The following is a 23734-nucleotide window of genomic DNA, read 5'->3' on the forward strand; positions in this document are numbered from 1 at the left end:
CACCCAAGTCATACTAGAAGTCTAAGACAGAGCAAGAAAGTAAAGACAAGTCTCTTGAGTTTTATGGTAATTCCCTGAACATGAGAGCATCATTCTCCCAAATTCTGCAGCCTAAAACAATGACAAATGGTTTTTATGTAGTCACAAATTCACTACCCCAAGATCTATTTTAACAAAACAGACTTTCTGGTATTTTTGGCAGCTAGGCTAAGGTAGAAAACCTAAAACCCCTTCTGGCCTTTCCCAGTCAAGGTACAGCAATGAGGGCTGTGGGTCCTGGGAAAGCCTGCATTGCTGTTGGCTACTATGTGGGTAAATAAGGAATAATGCTGGCCAGCATTATCAATCGGGAATTATTCATACCTACTAGACCCTCAGGAACTAGAGGCAAGGATCGAGAATGGAGCTGTTTCCTGTACCACAGCTTCAAAGTCTTAGCATAAGCCAATGGGATGGATGGCCTTACCTGCACAGCATAGATTTTAGTGTTTCATGAGAAATTTCCATTGGTAGAGTGAATTCCCTTCTATTGTTCTGTCCTGTGGGTATGCAGCATTCCCTTACCGCGCAAATAATGCCGGAGGGTGGCAGCAGCTCAGGGATTAATGCATGCTGGGTTCAAAAGTTGCTTCGAAGTCAGAGGTTGCATTCTGCCTTCCAGCCAGCCTGCTTTTTCTCTATGGAAAGCAATCCCTTAAATTGCTACTGATAAAATATATATGGGTGTGTATATAAATGCGCATGCACACACACACACACAAATTGTCTTTGTCTTTCATATCTAGTATTGAAGCCAAACACAGGTAGAGATAGCGAGGGTTTTAGGGAAAAACTCAACATCTCTATCAATTTTATATAGTACTAAGTGGGAAGTAGCTCTAAGCAGGGTCAGCAGAAGGGACTGAATCTCTCTGAATTACTGAAAATAATCACTGGCTTCCAACGTTTGGAACTGGATTTCCCAAAAAACTCCAAGTAAACAATCCCCTGCCCACGCACCAGTTTGCAGTGTCTGAATCTAGAACATTACTTTGGGCCTGTTGTAACAGAGAAGCTATTTAACTAATAATAATAAACTATAAGCAATGATACAGTATTCTGCATCTAGATGATGATTGTGATAATGGTACTTTTTTCTTATACATGGTGCTTTTCATTAGTATATCCCAAAACACCTAAAAGGAGAGCAGTAACATTATCTCTATTTTACACTGGGGAAACTGAGGCATGCAGAGTGACATGACTTATGCATTAGGTCAAACAAGGGAAACAATGGAAGGGAGAAGCCCAGGACTTTCATCTTCTGAGTCCTTGTTTTGGGGTCTGTCCACTGGAAGGCACCGCTGTACATCACCATTAAGACCCTAAATATAGGTATGCCAGGATCTCTGAACAGTGGTGCATTTTCCTTTCTGGTGGCATTATTCAGCTCCTATATTTTGTCACCCACCAGCTCTCCTCTCCTCTGCACTTCTAGTCCTGCAAGCTTTACAATTTTGGTGTTCTTCATACCCAGATGACCCTGTTCTCTCTTCCAAATTGCCACAAAATAACCTGTCAATTATCCTGTCTCCTCGAGAAGGGGCTGCTATTCCTACAGAAACTATGCATATCAAGCAAAACTGTTCAGGCTCACAGCCTATTGTTTAACATGATTATAGAAGCATCTTTGTCTAAAGCAGCCCCTAGCTGATATTCTGAGTCTAGTGAACAACCCCTTTCAAGTTCCCTGGCAAACACTTCCAGAGCCCTTTTGTTCAGGATCTCTATACACAGGGAATAAAGCCATGTTAACTAAATCACTTGAATGTGCTAGGAAGGTTCAAACAGGCAGGATGACAAGCCCGGTGGCTAATGCTCAGGACTGGAACTGAGGAGATGGGGGCTCAGTGCCCTGCTGTCCCACGTAACCTCGGACGAGTCAGTTAAGTGCTTTGTGACTTAGCTCCGATCCATAAAATGAAGATCAAACTTTGTTTCTCCCTCCATTTTTCTCACTCGTGGCAGCAGGGTGCTTGGTCATGCCATCAAGGCAATAGATCGCCAGCTAGTGCTCAAGATTACAAAATGAAAGGGTGACACCTCGCGCAATGTCGGGGTTTCTGGAAGACAAGGTTCTTTGGGTAAATCCGATATCTTTTATCAGACCAAATCAAGTAGTTGGAAAAATTCTTCTTAGGAAACTTTTGAGCATGCACACCCTTTGTTGGGCTGGGGACATGCCTGTGCTCTCTCTGGATCGAGTGGTAAAGCAGCTTGAGGCCAGGACACATGCACTTATACCCCCAGAGTGTCCTCACTGACTCATTCTGAGGCTTGACATGGGTGGGCCTGGCTTATTACCACCATCGTGTGACTGAGCACCTGGCTGCTAGGGTGCAAACAAAAAGGCTCCTCAGGGCAGGGACTATTATGCACTATGGATCTGTACAGTGTGCACCCAGATGTGCTAGATAGGGCACATACACAAGAAGCAGCCCAGCTGTGTGGCAAATGTGGAGCTAATGCAAACCAATGTAAAAGTTCTGACTAGTTCCTTATTACAAATATAGTAATATTAAGTACTTTTCTTCCTCTAATTCCAATAAATTGCAGGAGAGATCTTTCCCATAGCTTGGGGTTCTTATATTTGAAAAATTACAGGAGTTACTGTTTTTTAATTAAGGTAGCAAAGCCCATGGAAAAATTAAACACGGCAGTCATACTCCAAACACTCTGAATTGCACCACCAGCTTTAATTAGATCTCGCAGCCTGACTGTGAAAATTAGGGCCTTTAATTTGTGAGTTACGGTAACTTGCTGGCATTTATTAACCTACCAGGTTCAAATTCTAGGTTTCATAGCATTGTATATCATCATCCAAGCTCCTACTCGGGGAGACTCGCAAACCGAGTAGTTTTTACATCTTTGGGGAGAAACTGCAAACAGGTAACAATATCTGACTGCCCAAAATGGATACTGTCAGCTGCTTCCAAGATTACCTGATATATGATGTGTATTAATCAAAGCCCCAATACTTGCAAAGCAGTCCCATTGACTTCTACAGAAATGCTCACATGCTTCTTGTTATAAACATTTTTAAGGGTTTGGCTAGAAAAAGTACCAGTTGGGATCAGATCTTCATATCTGAAATAGGTCTTAATGGCTGAGGACAGACGTACAAAAAGCCTGAGCCTGAATTTATTCAATCTGTGCAGGTTAGTCTAACCTGACTATGCTGAACTGCTTTGAAACTGGACAGACATTCTGTATGGACTGAGGAAATTCAGGCACATGCCTGCAGTGGCTCAGGCTAGAAGCTGGGGGGGCGCTAGAGCAGCCCTCCTTTCCCTTACATAGGGCTGAGCTGAGGTGGGGTAGTCAGGCCCCAGCAGGACTCTCTCATTAGGGATGTCTGCTTGCATGGTCCCAGGCTTTTCCCTGCTGGCTGCTCAAAGGGCAGGAGTGTTGCCAGCCCCCAGCCCCAGGCTAGTACTCTGAGGCAAGGCAGGTGGTGGGGGTGTGTGCAACGCATGAATCTGTTGGTGACATAGAGCTTCTCAATCTCCCTCCCTGCTTTGTCATACTGCCTGCAGCAAACTGACAGGTGAGCAAGCCAGCCAGGGGGCCTATAACAGTCTTTACCACCCGATTAGCAAAGCAATAGCCTCTCTCCACATTACTTTAAAATTCTTACGCAGCTTACTAACTGACCTGTTGATTAGCTCCAAAAGCCCTAAGCAGTCACTATTCTGTCTGCCTATCCCAGTGAAACTGGAGAGAGAGACAGACACGGACACCTCTCAGCATTAGCTATCATACCACATTCTGGCTATGGCCTGTGCTGTGGCAGAGGAGGAAGGGATCTCTGCTTAAGCAGTGAGTGGTGATGTGAGTGGGGGGCGGGGGCACAGGGAAGCCAGCAGACCCTGCTGTGCCTGCAAGTCTGTGCCAAGCTCCAGACAGGGAGCAGGGGGGAGGGGCCAGCCTTGGTGTGGAGCACAGAGCCCTGCACAACCCAGAGAGCATGCTGGGGGACTCTGATTTAACTTAAACCAGCAAGGGGTCCAGGACAGACATTGCATAAACTGGTTTGAGTTAAATCAGTTAAGTCTGATACTACATTCAATCAGGTTTATCTCAAACTGGTTTCAGTCATTTTCAAACTGGTTGATGTGCACTGAACATCTGTTCTGTTACAGGTTTAAACCAGTTTCTGATCACTTAAACTGGTTTATGTGTAATGTCTGTCCCTAGCCAATGTCCACTTGTTTTAGGGTCGTGGAATGAGGGGGGTATTTAATTAGTTATACTCTGAATTGATCAGTGCCATTCCATGGGTAACAAAGGCAGAAAAGAAAGGAAGATGCTTTGGAAAGCTGTGGCCAAACCCAGACTATCCTTACCTCTGAAATAAAGAAAAGGCAGCAAATGTATCCAGAATGGGTTTCAACTTTCATTTGTTCTATGTGCATGTTAAACTCTGAGACAAAGAGGATCAGACAATACATGGAGGTCGTTATCCTGCTAGATAAATAATAACCTATTTCCTGAAACAGGAAAATTAGACTCGCTAAAATAAAGAGTGCTGATCAAAGATTGGCCAAGTCTTGCCTGACACATCACAAATATCCACTGCGAGACAGGTGCCCTGTACTGCCAGTGACATAACCCGTTTCCCATTTAATTCCACTCTCTGGAAACCAGCCAGTCGCTTAAAGTCAGAGTATGATGGAAACCAGCTGGGTGAAGAAGGAGGCTGTGGAGATAGTGGCTGGAGGGAACCAAGTTTACATCTCATTCTGTAGAAGGAAGGTTGTGTTGGTACTCGGGCAAGTATAGAAGAACAGAGGAGTATGCCAGACTCTGGGGAATTAGCCAAGGGACAAAAAGGGAAAACAGTTATCAGGAGAAGCTGAAAAGGCTGAAGCACTAGTGTACACTTCACATTAGTGTTCTCTTGATTTCTTATCATCACAGCTGTACCTGGACTAGGTGTCTGTCTGTCTGCCCAGCCTAAGCTACCCAGCTGCCTGCATTTTTTTTCTTTTATCCCACTGTCCTCTTCGAATTGAATGCTTTGATACCAAATGGATTATAGAAGGCTTCAGTTGCTTAAGTTCATTTTACTGACCTCGACTAAAGTATCCCCATCCATAAAAGGACAGATTGTATTCATGAACAAGCAGACTGCATTATCTTCTGTTAGCTTAATAGAATGCTTTATTCTGGACAAAAATACCTTTAAGCACATCTTAAAAACCACAAATTCTCTGTTCATGTGCTTTGGCTCTGAGAGCTCCATAATTATCCGTGAGTTTCCTACTTGCTAAACACAAAGGAAAAGTGCAACAATTACCTTAAATGCTAAGCCTCAAGAGAGCCGAGACTCAAACCTACATCTCATTCCTCTCCCCTCCGCATTCAAACAGAACTGTGGTTGCTCCTGCTTGCTGTTTAAATTGCACTCGTAAACCCAGTATGACAATACAGACACTGCTTATTTGATTAATACCTGACACCAGGACAGTTGAAAATGTCCCCCCCCCCACCACGCTACTCTCATTCTCAGACAATGTTAAAGTGGCATATTAATGTCACTACAGTAAAAGACTGGATATTGTATCATTGTAATTCTGGTGCTGGAACTGTATGCTGCAGTTGACTAGGAACGGGCAGTGCTGAAGGTGCAGCACACAGAGACATTAGAAATTTCCTCGCCTGTCTGGCATGTTCAATAGTAGAGATTGTGCTGAACAGTCAGCGCAAGTAGGCCCACATACCTGGGCTTTACTATATCTTGACATTGGCAATGGGCAGTATAGTGCACCTTTGCTCTGTAACCCTTTACAGGCCAGATACAGCAAAGTACAGGCTTACATTAAATTGCTAATTAGGAAAGAAGTATTTGCTTAAAGTTAAACTACCCAGTGGAGTACTTGGATAAATCAAGGCTCAAAATCCATTCAAGGCAGTCACTCCTCCATTTCTCTGGGTCTTATAATGATTTTTGTCACTTGCTCCTTTCCCCAGGTGCCAAGTGTCCTACAACACAGAGACAAACAAAACTCTTGGGCCAGAGGCAATATAGATTTCACAGATTTCTAGGGTCGGAAGGGACCGATTAGATCATTGAGTCTGACCCCCTTCGCTGGGCAGGAAAGAGCGCTGGGGTTAAGTAACCCCAGCCAGGCGCTTGTCTAATCTTCTTTTAAAAGCCTCCAAGGTAGAGGAAAACACCACTTTCCTCGGAAGCCCATTCCATATTTTGGCAACACTTTTATTAGACCAAGTAAAGAGTAGCAAAAAATAATTCTTTCTTTGCGTGCTTTTGCTTCCAAACACCCCGCATCAGGCTGAGGAGAATTCAAGGATTTTAAAATTCTCCAACGTAGAAAATAATTGTTTTGAAGGGGTTTTTTTTGCTACTATTTAGTTAGATTAATAAAAGATATCACCTCTGGCCCAAGAGTTTTGTTTGTCTCTATTTCTTAGACCAACACGGCTACAACACATATGCCTACAACACAGAGAACAGTTCTACCGCCTGGAAAGAATCTGTTTCTTGCATTAGCACAAAGATGCAGCTTCTTGGTGATCACAATTGCGGGGAAAGGTAAACACCTATTGGTAGTGAAATAGCCTTTCCATTTCATGGAGAGAGAACAACTCAGAGGCTACTTGCATTAGAAGGCTGGCAATCCACAGCGTGTTATGGAGGGTACAGGGGTTTTACCTGGGTTCTGAATTTAGGGTATTTCTGAATATAGTCTAAACTTTGATCCCAAGTTAATTTGATTCTTTTCTTTTAATGGTCTTCAGTTGTACTTTGAAACTATGTTGTGCTCATCTGTTAAAATTCCAAAATGCTGTGAACCTGTTTATCTACAGGGTCAGTCACAGGAAAAAAAAAGTAAGAAAGATGCCTCTTCTGAGCCTGAGCCTTACAGTCCAGCACTGAGTTGGTTTCTTCTCTCTCCTAGCCGAGTTGGAATTACTCATTCAATAGATTTACTCCTGGGCTGTGTGAGCAAAGAAAAGCAATTTGAATCTATGGCCTAGTTTCCATCTCCTTCCCACAGTGTGTGACCATTTCCAAACCAGGTAGATGGCTGATAATCTCTTAGAGAAGATGAATTAATTTGCAGGGATACTGGCAGTTCGGAAATCTAGGACTGGGTTGTTCCTAACTCTCTCACTGACTCCTGGGATCTTTAGCAATTCATTTAACCTTTTTGGACATCATTTTTCCCATCTGTGAAATGAGGATGAGAATACTTAAGCACTTTTTTGTAGAGATTAGGGATATTAGAATTAAGATTACTATGTAGGTACAAGTATAATTATTTTCTCTGCAAGGCTTTCTGTAATTTGTGGGTTGCAACAGGCAATCTCACAAGGCTTACATTTATAACAGTTCTCAGTGTTTCAAGTCTTTAACCTCCTCCGGATAAAATGAAAAGCAAAACAAAGCTATGATACTGTCTCCACTGAAAGCTGAGCTGAAGCATGCAGAGAGAGGTCTTGGATCAATATCTCAGATCCAAACACCCCTGAGTTTTGTTCTAAATCCAGATTCAGATCAGAATGCTGCAGCTTGGGTCCCTCTCCAAGTGAGGCTATACTGTTATCAGAGCAAATGATTTAGGCTAAAACATTTTTCAACCATCAGTAAAAGCTTTGTTTACCCAATTATCTTGTCTAATTGCATTATAAGTTGACAGATGAATGCATAACCTCCTGACATTTCAGTTTGCCACCTATAAATCTGTAAACTAAACCCAATGCTTATTTACTTCATTTGATTTGGGTTTCCTTCTGAGTAGCTACACTAAAAGATTTTTTTAATTAACGGTTAATTACATCAAACCAAATTTATCTTCTCTGTAACAAGGGAAAAAAAAGTTGGCACTTAGTAGTTTTGAAAAAGACAGAACAATATAATATAAGAGTTCCTTGTGCTGTACAGTGATGCATTAGAAAGCAATGGGGTGTATGTGATGAAATCAATGCAGGTCACAGAATAATACCATGTAGGACGATTGTGAGGACTGACAAAACTGCCAATAGAATCAGTTTGGTAACAATGACCTTCATATTATGAAAGAGAATAAAAAGAACTATATATGAAGGTAAACAGGAAAGATATAAACAACTGCATTTCTAGCACATTACTCTCCAAAGAATTATTTCATTTTATTGATAGCCAACCAAGACACAGGGGGTGTTTGAACACACCACATTTTTTGCCCTTTCTTGCACTGCAGTGACACGACTGTTTGAATGCGTGGGTTTTCTGGATACTTTAAAAGTCTTTCTGGTGCATTAAAGTCAAACTCCTCACACATAGTTTAGTTTGGCTCGCTGTGAATTAAAGCGCCATATCCATGGATTCATTGCGTGCAAACACAAAGGCACTCAAATATGTGTAATGAGCCTTTTTGTCCACCAGATGGCACCGAGACTTTTTTGTAGTTGACCCTTTCAAATTGTTGCTGCTTTCGAATTGCTGCCATTTGTTTGTTTTTTCTTGTGCAGTGTCCTGGCTCCCTGCTTCCACAGGGAGGCCGTGGGTTGGTGGGGGAAGCATGGGACCATTCTGCTCTTCTGCAGTGCTGGCTGGGGACCAGGTTTAATTTGTTCAAAAATCTAGTACATGCAAACACTAATGCAACGCTCCAAAATAAACAAGTTTAAATTATATAAACCTATTTAATTGAATGAGGATTAAACCCTGTGATGTGTACAGATGCCCACAGTGATTAAGTAATGTGTCCTGAGTCTCCTAATGAATCAGAATAGATCTGGAAATGGACTTCAGGACATGTGACTTCCCGATCCTGTTCTTGACCATTTCCCCAAAGGAAGCAAATAATCCTGCAAGGCTGTCTTTCTAACAAGGTAGAAGAAAGTCATAAACTTGTAAAGCACCAATTAAGTACAATGAATAAATTAAAAAGTAGAGTTTAAACAATAAGCCTAATATCCCTTTCAAAAAGCCTGTTGACCTGGAAAACTAAGATAACTTATATTTTTTATCTATCTAAAAGGGAGATAAAGCTTTATCTTAGCTAGCTATCACATTAACTAGCCACAATAAGACTGTTGGAGGTCATTCAAAGTGGAATATAGTAAAGAAACAATTATGCTAGAAAGTGCTCTTAAAGCACAGCATGCAAAGAGGGTTCATCAGGACCATATCAGACTTCTCATTTTTACAGGATGTTCCCCCAGAACTCTGCCTCCATCATTTTCTTATCTTGGTTATAACTTTTATTAGTAAATTTAAAAAGAAAGCTAAAGCAGTACACATCAAGGCTGTGGTTGTCCAATCAGCTTGCTGCTGTTTAGAAGGCTGGCAATCCACAGCACATTACAAAGTGTTATTTCTAGTTAATTCTAGCTGGTTTCTGAATGCAGGTTATTACTGAATACAGTTATGGTCCTTGAAAGGTCAACTTATAAGAGTAGTGGTATATAAAAAAGGATGTCTTGTTGGGTTTCCCCTTGGCCATTAAGTATGACCCTTTGAGTTATGCTACTTTAGTCCAGATTCAATTAACAAAAATTAAGTGTCCTTTTTGCTTCTGGAGATATAAAACAAAGCCAACAACTAATGAGTCCCAGGAATGAAGTGAAACTCACAAATCCATATCACAGTTCTCAAGTATATAATACCAGCCAAGCCCTTGCTGAGCTTCTCATTTTACTCTGCCACTGGGTGACCAAGGAGACTAAAGGAGATGATGAAGGAGACTAAACACACACAGCTCCTCAGATGGTCATTGCTTACAAGTTTAGGAGTATATCCTGCCCCGGCCCTGTTCACGCAACTACCAGGCCTGTCAGAGTACTTTGGCTTGTGATGGAAGGCTTAATATGACTCTTAAACTGATGGTTTAAGCCTCTCTATTTCTTCAGAAGCTTTAAATTTAGAAAATCCCATAGAAATGCCTTATGAGCCCAAGTGGGGCAACACAGTGTGTGTGGGTCTAAAAATAACTGTGCTGCCAGGACTGCATAGTACCACCAAGTACTGTGCAGTCATTTACTACAGTGGAAGCATCTACACATGTCCTTGACTGAGCATTTGGTATTGCACAGTCATTATATATTTGCTTTAGCTAAAAGTAGTTGCGTGAACAGCTAAAGCAAATATTGAATGACTTTGCAGTACTGAAGGTGCAGTCAAGGGCACATGTCGACGCTCCCACTGTGGTATTTAAGAGAGAGGATGGAAGGCCTAGTAGTGCTGTTACAGGATTCTTCCTCCTTTATTAGTTTTGGTCAAGCAAAGAAATATCCTGAAATATGGGAAGTGCCATTTCTTCTCCTCTTCCACCTTCCCTCCCCTCTCGTTTTAGACTGGAGAATTAAAAAAAAAAAATCCTAACTTCCATCTTCAGGGTCTCCCTTTTTTCTCATGGAAGACAGTATAGGCATTTTGACTGCAGATTAACATACTACACACTCTTTCCCCCACCATTACGTTGGTCCCTTTAACATAGTCATTGCTGTAGGCTTATGTTCATGGTCTACTTTGAAAAACTGCTCCTTTCTGGAATAATTTAGAGATACGAAGAACTGCTCATTCTCTTCATGAAGTTAACCTCACAGAGGTTACATGAACTCTCGCAATAGGCACTTTAGATTAAAACTTGATAGAATTTCCCGCCTTCCCCCTATTTTGGAGATTTTAAAATTTTCCCCCTCCTCATCTTGAAAATCTACAGGAACCAACAACCTGAAAAAAAAAAAAACCTGGCATAGGCCAAGTCAAAATATTTCATTATGATGATTTAAACAGTGTTTCATTTAGATTTCCACCTCTTTCCATTCAATCTTTTATTAAAACTTGCTTTAATTTTGAAACAACAATGGATTTTTTTGTTTAAAAACAGGATGTTTTTCAGAATTTCATTACTTCACCAACAATTTTTAACTAAGAAATTCTTCAAACTAGATGGCTTCTTCCAACTATGACTAGGTTTTGTTTCAATGAATCAGTATTTCGTGAAAAATAAACGTACTCTTCAAAAATTCCTACTCGACCTTAGGATGCTACAAAAAACTCCAGCTCCCTCAATAGTCTTAGTAGTTCTATGATTCTAGTTGCAAACATTTGCCTTTCCTTCATACTCCCCATCCAGAGAACAACTGAGGTGCAATCAGACCTGGTGGAAAACTGAGCCTGTTGTGTCAGTCTCAGCAGTCTTTGGAAGGATTAGCTGGCCTGAGCTCAAGAGCAGGCCAAACAAACTCTTTGATATAACTCCAGCTATTCCAGTAAGCGTGTAGATGGGGATATTAGCCAATTTCAACTGACCTTTTGAAGCTCCCTCTATAAATTTTGCATAAAAGACAATCCAAAAAACTTCCAACAGAAAGAGAGAGAGAGAGAGAGAAAGAGAGAGAGGCAAAGCATCTCATTAGTGCGATGCATTCAGTATAACAAAGTGTATCCATTTATTCGATAAGGATCTGTTCATTACCCTTATCCACCTAAAAGAAAAAATATAATTGAAACCCAATCACGCTCTGTGACTAATATCAGAAGGGAACTTTATTTTTCTAATTAGAAAGTCTATGGCTTTTTTAATGTTTGAGTTGGCAAATCAGATACAGAGGATGCTTAACTCCAACTGTGCTCTGTAAGACATACTCAGCTTTAAAGTCATGGTGCGATGAATAGTTGGGTTGACGAAAGAGGTTAGGAACTCATCCAATTAATCCTTTGATCTTTGACTTTCCCTTTACTCAGAAATCCATTACCTTTGTAGGGCTGCTGGACACTGGACTTGGACGCCTGCACCTGGTCAAAGTGGCAATGTGCCTAACCAGAGCTTAACTCGCTTCTCACTTACACTAACCTAATGTCCATGTAGCACCATTGTTTTTCAGTGTGGCTACTCCTAGCTGTAGCATGGGGAGAAAAAGGGAGATTGGGTCCGTGCACTTCACCCAGGACTTAGATATCTACCAATATTTCTCTAAGCATTCTTCAGACTGGTGTGCAAGCACACTGGGGGCATGCAGTGAATTTCTAAAGGATAGATGGAAGGAAGAAATGAGAAAAGCAGAAAAAGGGAAAAGAGGAAAATATAGGAAAAAGAAAAACAGAACAACGCCAACATCATCTCTTGGGTTGCTGAAGAGGTTACAGTGTGGCCAAAAAAGCAGGACATGTGACCTCCTCCTTGCTCCCTCTTCCCTCCATAAAACTCCCCCTCAGAACTACTGCTCTAACAAGCTCTCCATTACAGTGGCTTCCCTATCAGGTCTCTTTGTACAAATCTACTATGCAAGGCTACAAGTCAAACTGTCCACATACAAAGCAGGAACTCCACTCTCTGTCATGTTGACTTCACTGAATATAAATTGGAAAGGAGGCACTCACACTACACAACCCCCCCGTTCACAACCTACAATAAAGAAGAGACATTGCAAACCCAACAGGAATTGTACCTTTCTTTGTTCTGACAAGTCGCCATCATGAGAGATTGCTCACCTTTTTGACCTAATTTGAACCTAATTTAGTCTAGCTGCTAATGCATATTTGCAAAATATACATATTAATGAACAGACACCTTGTTGCAGGTACTCTATTGAAAAGCTTGCCAAAAATTAAGTGTTGGCATTTGTCTTGATAGACCCTGGAATCTTTATTTTTTCTGGGCACAGCTTGGTTGCTATATGCTCTTTGCCTTGTCAAACAACTAGTGTTAAATAACTTTTAAAAACTACATTTTTTTCAATGGAAAACAGAGATCTTTGGATAAATGTTTCAAAAGTGCTTGAGAGAGCTAGGGGTCTAAGCTAACGTTTGAGATGTGGGCTTCTAGGATACCAAGGTAAGTTCACAATTTTATTCCAGATCTCCCTTGCTTTTCACATGGACTAAAGGCCTTGGGTTATTAGGAAGCAGCCCAACATCTTGCATACAAGAACATCTGTGCTCCACAAAATAGTGCAAGTGCATAGCCAGAAGAGGAAGAGATCTGCAGGTACAGTAATCGTTCTGTTTTGGCAGAAGAAAATAACTGTTGCCACTTGCTAAATTTTATCCTTTAAAAGCAGCCTATCTATAAAGCTTATTAGATAAAGCAATATGCCAACTAGATCAGGAAAAGCCATTTAAAAATACCCAGTACCACTTGAGTTTACTGAACAGCTCTTCCTCACCCCCAACTCCTTCTCCCAAGCTCCACCCATAATGTTTTCAGCCGCTTCTTTAAACAGGAAAACAATGTAATAACAGATCTGTTCTATAGCATCTATCTAGCTATGCAACAGAGACTGGGCAGCCTTCACACAAACCTGTGGAGAAGGGAGAGTCAGGTCATTCTGTTCCTGACCCTTCTGATGTAAGGTGTGGGGATATAAAAGGACCTTTCCCTGTATTGCAAAGACTGCATCTGGCTCTTTTGCAGATCATACAATAGGCTCCTTGCAATCACAGATCACAGAGAAGTAAGGCTGGAGGGGAATTGTCCCCAAACAGTACAGAGCAGTGCATCTATTCGGTATTACAGCTAACTATATCTGCAAAACACAAGGAGAAGTTATATCCTGTGTGTGTCCATGGACCCGTCAGTGGAGTCCTACATGCACAATTAGGGAAATGACAAGCACCCCATACGTTTCTTCTATCTACTAATTTCTTTCCAGATAAAAGGAACATTTTATGAGTGGAACTGCTCTCTGAGATGGTCACAATAGTTCCAGACTCCAATATCCCACTCGTTATGTAAGAGCACAATGCCCAGTGAGTGGGGACAGCAGAGGTAGGGATATGTCCCATAAGATCTAGGTAGTCTCCAATCTAAGTGAGAATTTAGATCCTGAACCCTGCTGGGCACAGCTTGTATTTCTTCTCTCTAACCTCATACCTCATGGTACTTTGTTATTCCAGCAGCTTTTTAAAGTCCCCAATTACAACAAAACTATATATTAGATAAACACAGTTTGCAACCAGAAAAATATTCAGGTCAATATTGCTTTTAAACTAATTGGATGTGTAGGTCTCAAGTTAGGAAAGAGCTGATTGCTGTGATGAAGAGACAGAAGCAGCTGCATGAACCAATATGCTGCAGGGCTTGCTGTATTCCAGCGTTAGAATAAAAATTAATGCATTAGAAAGTGCATTCTTGCAGGAGATTGGATAGCAGAAAGTATTCCTGGCTTGTCATCACATCAAAGTTGGAGGCAACAGCATGATTTATTCAAAAACTATATAACTTTTTGTTAGTAAACCCTCCCCCGACCCAGTCTCAGATCATGGGTTCATTACCTTGTGAAGAAAAGAAATTACAATTTTGTGCACAAGATCTAATAAATTTGTTCAATCAACCCGCACATGCATTTTCATCTAACTTTTGCAAATTGCTGCACCAGTTTTGATCAATTGTGAGAAACTGTAGCACTTGCACCTGTGATGTCAGGCACAACTGAAAATCCTTAAGTGCTTGCTTGACTTGCATAACAGAGATGACTGACAGCTGTCAGCCAGACAGAACAAGCACCCGGGCATATTTTTTTATATATTTATTGTTCTTGCCACACTTGACACTTGGAGGAAATAAAGTATGTTGTTTCTATGTATACTCACACATATGCTCACTAAAAAGTCCTAAATTGCTAACATTATACTATCATGACCCTTGAAATCCAATGAAAAATTCAATGAAAGATTTCTTATAGTAGGCATTGTTAATGGCAAATCTTACACACTTCAGATTTTATCTTAAATCTCATAAGCCATGAATTCTTCATCCTGGGTTGTCAACCAGGCACCATGGACTGTGACTATCCTGCCCTTCATGTATGGGTAAATTGAAGTAGGATCCTGGTATGAAAAAGACTGAGAACCATAGCCCTAAGCTAAATGGGGTTGGCATCTTTGGAGACTTCTTTAGCAAAAAGTTTGAAGAGGTCTCAATGATTCATACAGGCTAGGGATGCTCTTTCCTGTTTGTTGCTGGTATTCAGAAAGGAACATAGTTCTGCTTTCTTTCATATCTGAGATCTAACTGGCCACCACTGTGTGTTCGGATGCTCTGTCAATCATCACCTATTCCAACTGGGTCATGCCAACCCTTTTAAAAAGGAACAGCTCCTCACATTCTCCTTCCCCAACAACTATTAACAAACATTAACATAGTATAGAATTTCAAATATATAGCCAAGTTATTAGTTAAACTAAATAACCATGTTCAGTTAGTCTCTCAGGTAATATCTCTGTTGCCTGGTCTGGTGGATTTCCTATATGGCAGATGCACCATTACCAATGCAACCTGCTGTTGTCACCTAAAATTTTCCAATGCGAAATGGTCGATACATTACCCACTCTGTCTATCCCTTCTAAAGATAGAAAAGTCATCGCCTATTTTTTTCCACATTATGTCCCCAGAAGGTAATAGACTCCCATAACAGCTGGGCTGTCCCCTGGGATATTACAGCTGTTTGCAGTCATCACCGATATGTACACCGTCATTTACATGCAGAGGGGGCAGCTTCAAGGACCCCAAATCACAAGCTTTTTGGCTGTCTCTCCATCCTGCAGCAATTTCCCAGCTACTCTTGACATCAGTTTCTAACAATGCAGGCATTCTAGTTGACAGTTTTCTGTTGAACAAAATGGTAGCCAATGGAGGTCTTGATTAAACTGCCCAACAGCACAAATCGTTAAGCACACAGATCAGAGTTTGACTCTGCCTCTTTTATAGTAGGTGCATTACCATTTTGATGGATGGATAACTGTCTGTGCTGAAATTCATAAAACCTTCAGAATTCATGGATGTTTTTATATCTGGTGGCTAATATTAATGGACAATGGTTAAAATAACCCCATAAATAGCAGTGAACTGAGCCCACCATTGTTATTCATGATTCATTAGTTGTGTTATTCTATCGGCTACACTACTGAATAAAGCCCCAGGGAAGGTATGAATTTAAACCCACTGTGTGAAGCATTTTTCAGATGAGACCAAATTCTTATTAGCTTTATGTGAAAGAGGCATCAGCCTTGGTGCCCCAACTAAGCTCAATATTAGATAGTTACATTTTCCTCACTAAAGTTCAGCTTGATGCAGCTGTCCTAAATGACTGTGATAGTACTGCTATGTGTTATTGCTGGGTTTTTCTCCAAGAATGTTTTCTGATCGAGTGCAATGCAATTTCTAGAAAGAGAGGGTGGGCCTGGGCACCTGAAGGCAAGAAAGTTTTAGAAGACCCAGTCAAGGCTATAATGTGCTTTGAAAATCCATGGAGATGAAAGCTGCCATATAATACACATGCCCTTTCAGTTTTAAAGGACTCTTCCCCAAATAGAAAAAAAATTTGGATGTGTCCAAAAATCAAAGCTGGCCGGATCAGGGAAAACGAAAATAGATCCACGTGGTTTAGCAGAACCTGTCCCTGGTTTGTTTCAGAAGCTAAGACCAATATATTCAAAAGATGTCACTGATCTGGGGAGTTCAGCTTGTAAAGTCTTAACTTGGATTTTCAGTGATGCTGAACATATATCCATCCTTTCAGTTAAAGTCATTGGGGCTGCAGGTACTTGGCATGTCTGTTTGTCAGGTCCTAAGGTGCCCAGATTCAGGGCCCCAGAGCCAGTAGCCATTTTCCAACACCATTTGCAAGCCTTATAAAGGCTCAGCCACAGCTTCGGAGGTTTGTCCTTCACTCTGAAGTTCTGTTTTCTTCCTCGTTACCATAGTAAAACATTTGCAAGTTGTAACAGACTCTAAACCCATTCCCAGTTGCTAATGTGAGCTTTAACAATGGGACTAGCAAGTGCAATGGAGGGGGGGGGTCTTTATATCTGCACATTTTCCCGCCACAACCACTAAGACTGGAAAACATTGATATAAAAACGGTAATAACCAAGTAACCATTGACATGCTCACCACCCAAAGCTCTCTCCTAAAAATGATTGCCACTCCAAGGGGCTCTGACAGCACAGAAGTTCAGAAATGTTTATAATGTAGATATAGGATGATAAAGCACCTTAGATATCAAAATCTTTCAAATTTGTTTGAAAAAAGCCAGAGAAAAAGAAAGCCTGATTCAGTATAATAAAGTACAGCAAACTGCACTTTTTTTTTTGTTTGTTTGCTGTTTTCCAGGGCTTTTTAAAGTACAGTTTATGGGTGGTTTTCAGCTTTGGAGTTGGGCATGTATGTGTTTGTTCATACACAGATAAGAGAGAACATAAGACCTTCACCATTTCCTCATCGAACAAATGAAAAGAAAACTAATAAAAGAGACAGAGACAGTGTTCAATCTAATTGCTGAAAAATTTGCTTCTCCTTCTCAGACTACAACTACTTCTCAGTCTACAACTTTCACAACTAAACATAGCCTGAATTATTCATATGCCATATATCTGACTTGTCCAAAATGATCCATCTCTTAGCTATACTCCATGGTTCATATACTCTGTAGCCACAACTTGTAACAGTGAAGACCTGAATTCACTATTGCAGGGCATGAACCATCATCTTTTTCCTCTACCTGTTGTATCTTTGACAATGGCAAGTCCAGGAAGTTTGCCTGTTTCACAGGATGTTATAGAAAGCTTTGGAGATCAAAAAAAAATGGAATAGGACAAATGACAATTCTTCCATTATTTCTTTAAGGTCCAGATGGAAATCTAATATTGGCATGTGGACTATTTATTTAACCAAACAAAATGAGCTCAAATGAAGTTTTGGAATTGGATTTGGGGGAGGGAACAAATCTTATTTTATCTACCATGGTTTGTCCCTCTTTCTTCAACAGATGATAGGAGACAAAAAGCACCACACTGAGAGCTATAGACTGTATCAAACAGTCCTGATTGCAATTTAAGCATATTCAGTCTACATTATTGCATTTTGCCTAGTCAATGGCCTGCGTGTTTATTAGAGATGTCAGAAATTTTTCCAACAGAAAATGTTTTTTTTTTTTTAAATCAGAAAATGCTGATTGGAGGCATCAAGATGTTCCTTAGAAACATCTCAATTCCATCAAACTTTTGAGAGGAACCAAGTCAGCTGGCCTGATTGCACAGCCAACTCACCAGCTCCCAAAATGGACTGTCCCATCCCCAGGAAATTGTACTTTTAACACTTTGCTGTGCAAAGGGGAAGTTCCCTTTTCTAGCCAGCTCCAGTTTCTGTATCAAAGCCATGTTTAATGGTTCATTACATCGTACTGCTTTATTTTGTACTTGCATATGCCAGAAAGTAAAACTGGAAGTACTATTAGTGCAATCTTGACGATTACAGGTCTTTTGGCACTTTCTATTGCTGTCTACATCCCTGAGACAATGAACAGTCATAAAAGCTTAATTTCCTGCAGGTGGAGTCGCTTACTATAGGGCATTCTGGGTAGGGGCAACATGGACAGGTTCTTCTTACGTATTGGAAAAAGGAACATAACAAATGTCATCGATGGCACCGACATACAGAGATAACAGCGCATGATTCAAACAGTACAGAAGTGCAGTAGCAGCTCCAGCCCTGGCATCTTACCCTGAGTCAAGAAAAGCAAAGTCTTTGTCTTTATCCCAGTTTTACCAATCCTAGTGAATGCTGAGTGATGCTTACATCCAGGTTCGTGCCCAGTTTATCGACCTTTACAGACTGTGCATAACCAGAAATGAGCCAAAGACACAGGATCCTTTCTCCCCAAAGAGTAAGGAGCACCAATCCTGCTGGTACAGTGTGGATCTCCTCTCCTCTTCTTTGTGGTAATACTTCTCAGGCTGAAACAAACTATTTGGTAATTATTTCAAATGCCTATCAATGTCATCCCCTTAATCATTCAGATAGGCTGCTGCTGAGCAATGTAAAACACTGTCTTCCCTCTGAGGATAACCCGAGTAACTTTATAGCCTTCCTAGCCCTTGTTGTCTGAGTCTCTCACTCCCAACAGTCCGTCTCTCGAGACCATCTGGGTTTGCAGCTAGGAAAATGCATGCACAACGCTGATTAAGTTGAGCGAGAGTTGCATCCAGAGTTAGAGTAGTTCTACTGTAGCCTATTTTCTAGTGATGCCCCATAAGGACTTTATCTTTAGCTATTTAATACCTTTATATCCCATATCACATAGCTTCCCACTGAAGACCAATAATTTTCAACAACCCACAATGATAACTGATAATACAGAGACTACCAAAGCTGAGAGATCAACTTCTACTCAGTTACCAACATCCCTCAAATCTCCTTTGCAGCATTTTCCTTCTCCTATGAGAGCCAATCGTGTCAATCTAGCATTGAACAGTTTGAAGCGTTAATTTTAAATGCTACTTTATAATGCACAGTTAATTGGAGAGCAGGCTGCTGGTTGTTTGTCCTATCTAAAAATAAGTCAAACTTTAAAACCAAGACCACTGTGTAAAGACCAATGTGTAAAGCAACACAATGAAGACCAATGTGTAAAGCAACAGTTTTGAAACGAGGGATTGCTGCCCCAAGTGAGGTCACAGTAGTTATAAATGGGGTCACAAGCACCTGCTTCCCCCCCTGCAAAAAAAAGAATAATGGCAGAAGGGTGGATGGCAAACGAATGAGGGCTTGTGAGTCGAAAAGTGTGAGAACAGCTTGTAGAACTGGCTTCCCTCCTGCAAACAAGTTTGAAGTTTATAGAGGACACAAGCTTGCCTCTCATAAGCCTGCAAATCCATTAATAGATCTATTTTCTTCAACACGAGTCTGACAACATACTCAGTGGGGTCTGAAGAACAACCACCTGCTACCACTTCCCTGCATATCTGCTACAGGATTACCTCGTGATATTTATTTCTGGGAGGGAATCTGTGCCCCATCAAATTTTATTCTCCACAAGTGTAATGCAATGGGCTCCATTTTCACCAACGAGGCACATCTGGATCCTGGAGTGCAACTTTCTGAATGGATCTGCAACTGCCAAGACACTTGGAGCTTGAGGAGGTTTTAATTATCCTACTTTCAGCGCATCAATGAAACACTGCCTCGGAGCATGCAATATATTATTTTCCTAGGTTGGCACAAGACCTATCTGGAAAAGGCAACATCTCCAATTCATAAACCGAGGCAGGCATATGCTAATTATACTATGACATACCAATTTCCATGGTCTCCAGTGGGAATAAGATCAGGCTTCTCAGTGCTGTGGGTTAATTTTTTGTTTTTCACACAGCCAGAGTGTGTTTGCATGAGGTGCTATTGATTGCATTTATGTATATATTCTTCAGAGGATTTAAAATACCTCTAGCAAAATATTTATGAGGCTGGAACAACAAAAGATACAGTCCTTCTCATTTCTCATCTCACAGTATTATGGGCCCATAAATGATTTTTGCAAGGCAAAAAAGGTCACGAGGAACACACACGGACATGGCATTTAGTTTCACATAAAGTTCCTGCAGAATCTACTGCATCTTAATTATTGCTAGTGTGACCCATCTCTGTGATATTCAAGGGCCCAGAGACAGCCCCAACACACATTTTTTCCCAACGACGTTTGCTGGTGGCAAACAAACTGGTGACAACTCTGGTCTTACAATGTCCATGAGCGCTACTGCCATTTGCAATCTTGGTAAATTGCTTCCTATTACCATCTGCACTTTTAGATGGAAGATTGATAGTGTCTTAGTTATGGGGTTTCTTTTTGGGTGAAAAGATGGGATTGTTTCCTTCACAATGGCCCCCCTGAGCTTTGTTTGTTTTGGGGAATCAGCTAGCGATGCCCAATGCACCAAGGAAGTAAACTAATGTCAACCCCACATGTAGGCAAGGAAAGAAAGAAGGACTTTGTTCTGAATACCAGTGGTTTGATAATGTCCATCCCCATCATATGCAAGATGTACAATTTTCAAAAATGCCTTTGTGACTCCAGCAGCATCCACAATGCCACCTCCAATGCACTATCCTTAAGTAATAAGGAAGACAGGAAATCCTTCCTCCCTGAATCATTTATCAGCTCCAGAGTAACATGCACATTGATGAATCCAGTGCTAAGTGCAGGTCTTGCACTGGGAACAATCTAGTTCCCATGTTAATTAGCATCTGCAAAATCTGCTTCCTGACGAGATGGGCTTTTCAGTAAACTCCAAATGTTAAAACATCCTTGAGCTGCTTTATCATTTCTTTTCCATGACCTTCATCTAACTTCTGCTTTCAGACACAGGGTGGGAATAACTTATTTTGATTAATGATGATTGCTTCCTTGTCAGACCAGTAAATCAACTAAAATAAGAATCTTGCACCTTGACAGATTTAGAGGGGCTGCTGCCATGTATTTTTATATGGTCTTTATTCACTTTCCATTGTGTGCATACCCTCAAATGTACCACAATAAAATTCCTTGCCCTATCAATTCCCCCTCTCCCTTTTGCAAACATTGCATTTTCCCTGTGTTTTCAGTGGAGCAGATATATTAATACAGCTTTTGGCTTGGTTTATTTCCTTGTAGTACAGAGTCATCACTGAAGAGAAGAGTGATGCAAGTACAGCGGTGAGAATAGGATTTGTCTGACAATTTTACATTTGGCAGGAGGTTTAGGCTAATGGGAGGAGTGGGGAGCGGCTAATTACTCTGCGCAGCTTTTTAATTGCAAATTATATTTTTAATTAAAGTCTTATAAGGACTGTTTTTCAAATGGGGGAAGATTTAAAGATCTGATTTTGCTCCCATTTCTTCTGTGAGTTAGATTTCAATATGGAGAGGGCTGGGGGGGAGGGGTTTTGGGGGGGAGGGAGGAGAAGGGGGTTGACACCTTGACTAGGTGAATCCTCAAATACAGGAAGCAGTGGAAACAGCAAGGAGAAGAAGGATCGGGGTCAGCAATGTTTTTGGGCACAGTGCCAAAAATACCTGCCATCTCAGCTTGTAAGATGTTGGCGTGCCAGGGGTGGATGGCAGGGAAGCCACAAGGGGCCTGATCCTTATTGTGGTAGCACAGCCCCGGCCCCTTCCTCACTGCCCACCCCAAGGCTTACGTGCTAAGCAAAATGCCTTCACGTGCCATGCTCTGGCACCCATGCCAGAAGGATGATCCAAGTCATTGGGACAACAGGCAGGAACTTGGGAGAAACAGATTCAATTCTCTCCTTCGCTGCAGTCTCCCTGTGTGCACTCAGGCATGTTGCTCCAGGTATATCTACATAACAGAGATACTCACATACCAGAAAATGCCTGTTGACAGCAGCATGGGGTTCTGTGCAGGTGATTTTATCCTGCTTCCTCAGGGCAATTGGTCCAGGAGGACCACGTTTCTTCTGTGGTCATCGAGCATGTTCTACATTGTTTCTAGTACCCAAATCAGCTCATTTACTGTTAGCTCCAGAGCTAACATACTCTTTGTACCTTATTCCATATGATGCAAGAGCCCTGATAGTAGCAGCTGACCTGCTGACTGCAGACAGCACTGAATTCCCATTACGTTTAAGACTGTATTCATTCATAAACACTTCCACTGCTCAAACCTCTTGACTCATTCACACTTAGAACCACTCATTCATGCTTACAACAATCCAAACCCACTATTAATAATATACTGACTGTTTGCTGCCAAGTTATTTCAATTACAATTGAAAAGACCTCAGAGCACTATTACATGCCACAATTCAAACCAATTTCCATTTGCACACGTGCAACTTTGCATGCACATTGTAGATTTTCATTTTTAAAATATGCTGTGGTTCGCATGCCAACATGAAGTGTTCAAAATCCGGCTGGCTGCTAACAGACTACATTGGACAAACTCAAAGCAAACCAGGTTTTGAAAATTTGAGGTATGGGAAGTCAAGGTAAATTATTTCTAAACAGCAGTTACGCGGTTTATTTTGGGTTGATCTCTTCCCAGTATGTCAATGGCCCCATATATGTGGTTCAACACCCTTGGCTCGTCTTCTATTTGTGATGTTTCAGTGCCTCTTCATAAAACCTCGAGGATGCCAGTTATGGCATAGACTAAGGCTGTATTGACGCAAGGTGCCCATTTGAGAACAGTGCTTTCACAGTACTGCAGGCACGTTAGCATCACTGTCATCTCCACGGGATCTTTTCTTGTTGGGTGCAAGTCAAAACAAGTATACCTGACACAAGTGTTTCTAGAGATCTCAGTATCTAGAAATCTTACACTCACAGATAAAATAATCCAAACCTTTAGGTCATGTTGATAAAATAGCAGAAAATAACCTGAGTGCTGCCTGTCTTCCTTGAATGCAGCTGCATTTCAAAATGTGGATGAGTCTCCCAGAAGTTTTCCATATGTTCAAATGGGACTTTGCTGTAAGTGAAGGGAGTAACCAAGGGGAACAAGAATAAAAAACTCTCATGAATCTTCTTCAGTGAATCATATTGCCATTGAAAAGGAAGTTTTTTGCTGCCCAAGAAGTTTACTCAGGTCAGTAACTAAAGGGTGAAAGACAAAAATATTTTTTACAACAAAGAATGATTACTGGTTTGAAATGAGGCTTTTTCTTTTTTATTACATTGAAAGGAACTCAAATTGAGCTCCAGGCCTTCATCAGTGTTAGCATTCAACAGCAAGCAGAGAATGTGAATCTGATGCATCTTTTTAAGGGATGGCTAAAGATCATTTAAGCCACTGTATTTTGCAAAAGGGATAAGAAATATTCAAATACTTCCACATTTATAATTATAGCAGCTTTTATCAATGTAAAACAGGCATCAACCAAGGATGTCCATTAAGGATATCTTAATGATACATTCAGCATACATTCTGCAGCCTAATTAACAATAGTCTAATTATTAACAATGA

General features: G+C 41.0%; 1 protein-coding gene across 1 annotated transcript in view; it reads right to left on the reverse strand.

Annotated features, from left to right (window-relative positions):
• The window catches only part of KAZN (kazrin, periplakin interacting protein), a 644812-nt gene that overhangs the window by 464831 nt on the left and 156247 nt on the right, over positions 1-23734 (reverse strand). The window lies entirely within an intron of this gene.

Source organism: Crocodylus siamensis, chromosome 12 (assembly GCF_052110815.1).
Source record: "Crocodylus siamensis isolate JL-2025a chromosome 12, ASM5211081v1, whole genome shotgun sequence".
Lineage (NCBI taxonomy): Eukaryota > Metazoa > Chordata > Crocodylia > Crocodylidae > Crocodylus > Crocodylus siamensis.